Source organism: Anabrus simplex, chromosome 3 (assembly GCF_040414725.1).
Source record: "Anabrus simplex isolate iqAnaSimp1 chromosome 3, ASM4041472v1, whole genome shotgun sequence".
NCBI lineage: Eukaryota > Metazoa > Arthropoda > Insecta > Orthoptera > Tettigoniidae > Anabrus > Anabrus simplex.
In genome coordinates, this window is record NC_090267.1 from 114,990,859 (window position 1) to 114,998,359 (window position 7,501).

The 7,501-nt window shown below is 44.8% G+C and overlaps 1 non-coding gene across 1 annotated transcript; it reads left to right on the plus strand.

Annotated features, from left to right (window-relative positions):
- Positions 1-3,600: 3,600 nt before the first annotated feature.
- On the plus strand, positions 3,601-3,682 carry TRNAS-CGA (transfer RNA serine (anticodon CGA)). Its single transcript has one exon. It is a non-coding gene; the product is annotated as a tRNA-Ser (tRNA).
- Positions 3,683-7,501: the final 3,819 nt, after the last annotated feature.

Consider the following 7,501-nt stretch of genomic DNA (forward strand, 5'->3'; position numbering starts at 1 on the left):
TTAATTTATCTTTTCTTTCTTTCTTTCTTAATCGGTTTACCCTCCAGGGTTAGTTTTTCCTCGGACTGCGAGGGATCCAACTGCTACCGCCTCAGTGTCCTTGAGCGTGAGAGTTTGGGTTGAGGTGATACAACTGGGAGGGAGGACCAGTACCTCAGTCAGGCTGCCTCACCTGCTATGCTGAAGAGGGGCCTTGTTGGGAGATATGAAGACTGGAACGGATAGACAAGGAAGAGGGATGGAAGCGGCCGTGGCCTTCAGACAGGTACCATCCTGACATTTGCCTGGAGAAGAAGGGGGAAACCATGGAAAACCACTTCGAAAATGGCTGAGGTGGGACTCGAAACCCCCTCTACTCATTTGACTTCACGAGGCTGAGTGGACCCCTTTCCAGCCCTCGTAGGCTACCACTTTTCAAATATCGTGGCAGGGCCCTGAATTGAACCCGGGCCTCGTGGGTGGCAGCTAATCACATGAACCATTACATCACGAGGTGGGTTTTATTTTATTTTATCTTTCTTTCTTTCTTAATCGGTTTACCCTCCAGGGTTGGTTTTTCGCTCGGACTCAGCGAGGGATCCCACCTCTACCGCCTCAAAGGCAGTGTCCTGAAGCGTGAGAATTTAGGTCGAAGGGACATAACTGGAGAGGAGGATCAGTACCTCGCCCAGGCGGTCTCATCTGCTATGCTGAACAGGGGCGTTGAGGGAGCGATGGGAAGATCGGAAGGGATATACAAGGAAGAGGGAAGGAAGTGGCCGTGGCCTTAAGCTAGGCACCATCCCTGCATTTGCCTGGAGGAGAAGTGGGAAACTATGAAAAAAAACTTAAAGGATGGAGGTTGGAATCGAACCCACCTCTACTCGATTTACCTCCCGAGGCTGAGTGGGCCCCGTTCCAGCCTTCGTACCACTTTTCAAATTTCGTGGCAGAGCCGGGAATCGAATCCGGGCCACCGGGTTTGTAAGCTAATCACGCTAACTACTACACCACAGAGGCGGACTTTATTTTATTTTATTTTATTTTATTTTATTTTATTTTATTTTATTTTATTTTATTTTATTTTATTTTATTTTATTTGCTACTTGTTTAACATCGCACTAACACGTCAAACTTTTTCGGCGACGGAACGATAGGAAGGTAGTGGCCATGGCCTTAATTAAGGTACAACCCCAGCATTTGCCTGGTGTGAAAATGGGTAAAACACGGGAAACCATCTTCAGGACTGCCGACGGTGGGATTCGAACCCACTATCTCCCAAATGCAGCGCACAGCTGCGCGACCCTAATCGCACGGAAGACTCGCTCGGTGGGTTCTTTAATATTAAAGCCTATCTCTGTCATATCATCAGCCTGGAGGCTGGATGAATCCTCAAATATTACTACTGAAGAGCGTGTAGTTTAAAAAAAAATGATGACAGTGCCATAGTGAGGCGTATTAGGCGAGATGAGAAGCGAGGTAGTTTGCCATACTTTTCCTCACTTAGGCAGTGCCTTCAGACACAGTGGCCGTGCTCACTCAGCATCTTCCATACTTCATAGCCGTAAATGAGACTGAGACTGCAGTAGAAGCTACATTTTGCTCTGGCTGTGCCAACAGACAAGTGCAAAAATACTGCGACCATCAAGAAATAGCAACAGGTTCAGACGTTACTAAAACCCATATTGCATTATAAATAGGTCTAAGTCAATTGTTACTTTTTTTTTTTTTTTGGTTCAAAGACTTTCTTTACGCGCTTGAGGGCTTTTAAGTACTGATCTCATCCTTTTGGAGTTGGCAACACTGTCCGGCAGAGTGCAACTGTGATATCTAGGATCTTATCGTCAAAAGAAAAATCATAACGAAACGGTGTTGGACAATGACGGAAGCAATTTTTGCACATTAAGAAAGGTTCAATCAATCACCACTGATTTGCATTTTGGGCAGTCGTTCAGGTGGCAGATTGCCTATAAGTTGTTTACCTAGTCTTTTCTTTAGAAATTTCTAAGAAATCAGACATTTATTGAACACGTGGAAATGAAAATCCACAGCCTGTTTCCAGTCATTAGACCGGGTCAGGAATGGAATGAATGAAGCCCCCATCCAGCAACCAGCCTGGGAATAGTGCAGGCTGCCGAAGCCTATCGCACTCATCTGGGCAAAGACTAATGACTGACAGATGAAATGAAATTATATGGATGAGTGTCACTGGAATGAAAGATGACAAGAGAAAAACGGCGTATCCGGAAAAAAATACGTCCCGCCTTCGCAGAGCAAACTTCACATGGAGTGCCCAAGAATTGAACCACGAAACCCAAAGGCGAGAGACCGGCGCGCTGCCGCCTGAGCCACGGAAACTCTTATCGATCATATGATCATGTTGTGATCTTTCCAACTTTTAAAAACACCACTTAAACTTATCCAAAGCTTGTCTCCTTTCTCCCGTGTCTTCCCAGCCCATAGTTTGTAACATTTTTTGGTTTGTCGGAAATCAGCCAGAACAAATGGTGCTGCTTATCTTTGGAATTTTTCCAGTTCTCGAATCAAGTAATCAAGGTGAGGTTCTCTATACACTGGGAACATATCAGGGGCGTATATAAGGGGGGGCCCAGGGGGCCTGGCCCCCCCCCGAAAAAATGTATAAGCCTTGATGAACCGGACCAAAATGATGGGAATTTTCGATCGTTGTTGAGATTCCGAGCCAACAGTTAGCAGTTTATGTGCCATACCTGGACGATTTTTGTAACTCACTAAAAGAATGCTTTGAATCTCACAAGGAAATACTGTAGTTGCATCCTTACAAAACATCCTTCCACAATTGTGTATCGTAACAGATTTCGGTTCATTGGAGGCTGCTTTTAGTTTCTACGAAGGAAATCTGTCACATAAAGAGATTGTGCAAAGTGAGTTTATGTGGTGGAAAGAAAAGTGGAGTCAGGAAAATCCTTCAAATCTTCCCAAAATGGCTGTAAGTTCTCTAGAAAAATGTGACAAGACTTTCTTCCCCAACATTTATACCCTTCTCAAATTACTCCCCGTTCTTCCTGTTTCTATCGCAACCGCAGAAAGAACTTTCTCTAGCCTAGGAGACTGAAGACTTACTTAAGGAACAGCACATCTGAAAGTAGGCTTAACGGGCTTGCTTTACTCTCTATCCACAGAGACATTATAGTTAATGATGAAGAAGTTCTTGATAAGTTTGCAAGTGTACCAAGAAACCTGGACTTCGTTTTGTAACCGTTAGTGTACTGTATGTATGTATGTATATATGTATGTATGTATGTATCAGCCCAAATCAATGTTTCCGTTTTCCTTTCTAAAGTGTTTGAAATCGTCTGACCTCTTAAAATTACTTAATCTAACCTTACATCAATCTTGGCCCCCCCAAAAAAATATATTCTATATTCGCCACTGGAACATATTGATTTGGAGAACGTGTTTGTCTGTTGATGATTAACAACCTGTTATGCAGGGATTTATTAGCAGTTTACTATACTTTTTAGAACAGATGATGTGGCAACTCTGCTCTAGTCCATGTCAGTAGACAGAATAATGAAAAAGTACTCTTTTCGGCGTGAGAGAGAAGAACAAACACTAAAGTACGTTCGGCATTGGCCGTTCGCTGTGGTGTCCGAGTGGTTAAGGAGTTGGACTCGAAATCCAATGGGCAATGCCCGCGCAGGTTCGAATCCTGTCCACAGCGTGGATTTTTAGTCTCTTCTTTATAGAAGCAGGTTAAGCAATACATTTGAATAAATTGGCTGCGAAAATGCCTCTTTCTAAAAAGTCACTACGGAGAGACTGCGCTGTTTTCGACTGGCGGAAATTGGCTTCTTGATTGCCAGTTATGCGGCTGTGTTCATTTCATAGTCCTGTTTCCATCATCATCATCATCATCATCATCATCTGTTTACCCTCCAGGTTCGGCTATTCCCTCGGACTCTGCGAGGGATTCTACCTCTACCGCCTCAAGGGCAGTGTCCTGGAGCTTCAGACCCTTGGTCGTGGAATAACAACTGGGGAGTATGACCAGTACCTCGCCCAGGCGGCCTCACCTGCTATGGTGAACAGGGGCCTTGTAGGGGGATGGGAAGATTGGAAGGGATAGGCAAGGATGAGGGAAGGAAGCGGCCGTGGCCTTAAGTTAGGTACCATCCCGGCATTCGCCTGGAGGTAAAGTGGGAAACTACGGAAAACCACTTCGAGGATGGCTGAGGTGGGAATCGAACCCACCTCTACTCAGTCGACCTCCCGAGGCTGAGTGGACCCCGTTCCAGCCCTCGTACCACTTTTCAAAATTCGTGGCAGAGCCGGGAATCGAACCCGGACCTCCGGGGGTGGCAGCTAAACACGCTAACCACTACACCACAGAGGCGAACACTGTTTCCATGCTGAATGATTTTTTTTTTTTTTTTTTTTCTAGGGGCTTTACGTCGCACCGACACAGATAGGTCTTATGGCGACGATCCATGCTGAATGAAAACAACAGCCAGTATTTGAGATTAGCTATAGTCACACATTATCTTTCTTTTTTACAAGTTGCTTAACGTCGCATCCACACAGATAGGTCTTAAGGCGACGATCACAGGAAAGAGCTAGTAGTGGGAAGGAAGCGGCCTTGGCCTTAAGTAAGATTCAGCCCCAGCATTTACCTCATGTGAAAATGGGAAACCACGGAAAGCCATCTACAGGGCTGCGGACAGTGGGGTTCGAACCCACTATCTCCCGAATACTGGATCCTGGCCGCAATTAAGCAACTGCAGCTATCGAGGTCGGTACACATTATCTAAGCCTAGACTATAGTTTTGGCATGGTTAAGCTTTCTCTCGTTGGAATCTATACAATCTGTGTTGCTCCTGACACGAATAAATAGACAAATGAAATCCCAATTGGAGCCAGCACTTCGTCTGGATTTGGCTCTATTTTATTACAACTTGCTTTACGTCGCACCGACACAGATAGGTCTTATGGCGACGATGAGATAGGAAAGGCCTATGAGTGGGAAGGAAGTGGCCGTGGCCTTAATTAAGGTACAGCCCTACCATTTGCCTGGTGTAAAAATGGGAAACCACGGAAAGCCATTTTCAGGGCTGCCGACAGTGGGGCTCGAACCTACTATCTCCCGGATGCAAGCTTACAACTGCGCGCCCCTAACCGCACGGCCAACTCGCATGGAACTCTCTACTTTTTGTTCGGATGCTTTTTCTGACGCCGAGCTTATGAGGAATACTGTAGGTTATTCACCATTGCGTATTTCTATGGTGGTTGATAGTGTGGAGTGATGTATGAGTATGAGGTGGTGTGTATTAAGATGAGCCCAAACACCCGGTCTCCAGTCAGAGTTAAAATTACCGAACTGGCCGAAAATCGAACCCAGGACCCTCTAAACAGAATGCCACGACGCTGACTACTGAGCCAAGGGGTCAGATGATAATAATAATAATAATAATAATAATAATAATAATAATAATAATAATAATAATAATAATAATAATAATATATGTATGTTTAGTCCTCAGCCCGAAGGCTGGTTGGATCCTCAACCGTTCCGCCATCAGCTGTCATAGATAGCCTAGGCATCACTGAAGAGGCGTACTACGGAAATTAGGAGTGAGGTAGTTTCCCGTTGCTTTCCTCGCCGAGCCAGAAGTTGCTATTACATATCAGTCTGCCAAGCCCACTGAAATGCATGCACCAACTGATCCTATAAACAATATTTTCACACCATTCATAGCAGAGACTGGCTGCAGAAGGAATGGCATTACTAGCATCACTCATACCTCAGTCACTTTCATATTGTCAAAGCCAAGGATAAAGCTGAGACAGATCAATGAAAGTAACAAAATTGCTCTAGCCCATACCAGAAGACATAGTTCACTGTAAACACTAGGTCCCATCAGCAAAGGCATAATAATAATAATAATAATAATAATAATAATAATAATAATAATAATAATCATCATCATCACCATCATCATCATCATCATCTGTTTACCCTCCAGGTTCGGTTTTTCCCTCGGACTCAGCGAAGGATCCCACCTCTACCGCCTCAAGGGCAGTGTCCTGGAGCTTCAGACTCTCGGTCGGAGGATACAACTGGGGAGTATGACCAGTACCTCGCCCAGGCGGCCTCACCTGCTATGGTGAACAGGGGCCTTGTAGGGGGATGGGAAGATTGGAAGGGATTGGCAAGGATGAGGGAAGGAAGCGGCCGTGGCCTTCAGTTAGGTACCATCCCGGCATTCGCTGGAGGTGAAGTGGGAAACCACGGAAAACCACTTCGAGGATGGCTGAGGTGGGAATCGAACCCACCTCTACTCAGTTGACCTCCCGAAGCTGAGTGGACCCCGTTCCAGCCCTCGTACCACTTTTCAAATTTCGTGGCAGAGCCGGGAATCGAACCCGGACCTCCGGATAATAATAATAATAATAATAATAATAATAATAATAATAATAGTAAGGCGGACCTCAAAGAAATTGACATCACGGGCGACATCATAGAAGATCGGGAGTGCATTTATCACAATAGTAGCCAAGCACAAATTCGTGGAGAAATCTAAAAAGAAAACTGGTAGGAAGTGGTTCACTGAACGCAAGATTTTGGGAGGATCAGAAGGCGAAAATCATCCGGCCAACGAACAATTTCAAACGTGCTCTTTGAATGGGCATAACGAAGAAATAATAATAATAATAATAATAATAATAATAATAATAATAATAATAATAATAATAATAATAATAATGGTTTTATGTCTCACTAAGTATTCAAGGTTTCCAGAGATGCCGACATGTCGGAATTTTCTCCGCAGAAGTTCTTTAACGTACCAACTAATCTACAGACACGAGACTGGCGTATATGAGTACCTTCAAATACAACCGAATAAGTCGGGATGGAATCCGCCGACTGGAGCTCAAAAGGCCAGCGCTGTACCGCCTGAGCTACTCAGTCCGGCCCACGAACTAACTGGTAGAGACCGAGGGAATTGGCTGCGCGGTTCGTGGTGTTTAGTTGTTGGCTTACATTCGAGAGGTACTGGGATCGAGCACCATTGTTGGCAGTCCTAAATATGGTTTTCCGTGATTTCCCATTTTCACACCAGTGGTATTTGAACGTACTCTTGTTGGTAGATTTACTGCCACGTAAAAGAACTCCAGTGGGACAAAATTCCGGGTTCAGGGGTCTAAGAAAAACATACAACCGTATATAGTGGGACGCAAAACCAATAACATTTTTATTGCCAGGGCTGCACCTTAATTAAGACCACGGTTGCTTCCTTCCCGATCGTCGCCTTAGGACATCTCTGAGTCGGTGCGACGTAAAACAAACAAGTAGCAGTCAATAACTGCCAGAGAACAAGAGCTATCAACCTGTACAGCACCTGCCTGCTTCAGCTTACAATTACTGTGAATTATTCGATACTTCCGAGTCACCGTGTGTTCTGTAAATTGCTAGGAGTGTAAAGAAAGCCGAGACAATGTCAATTCGTGATGTTTTCAAGGGTCCTTCACATCACTTCCCCTT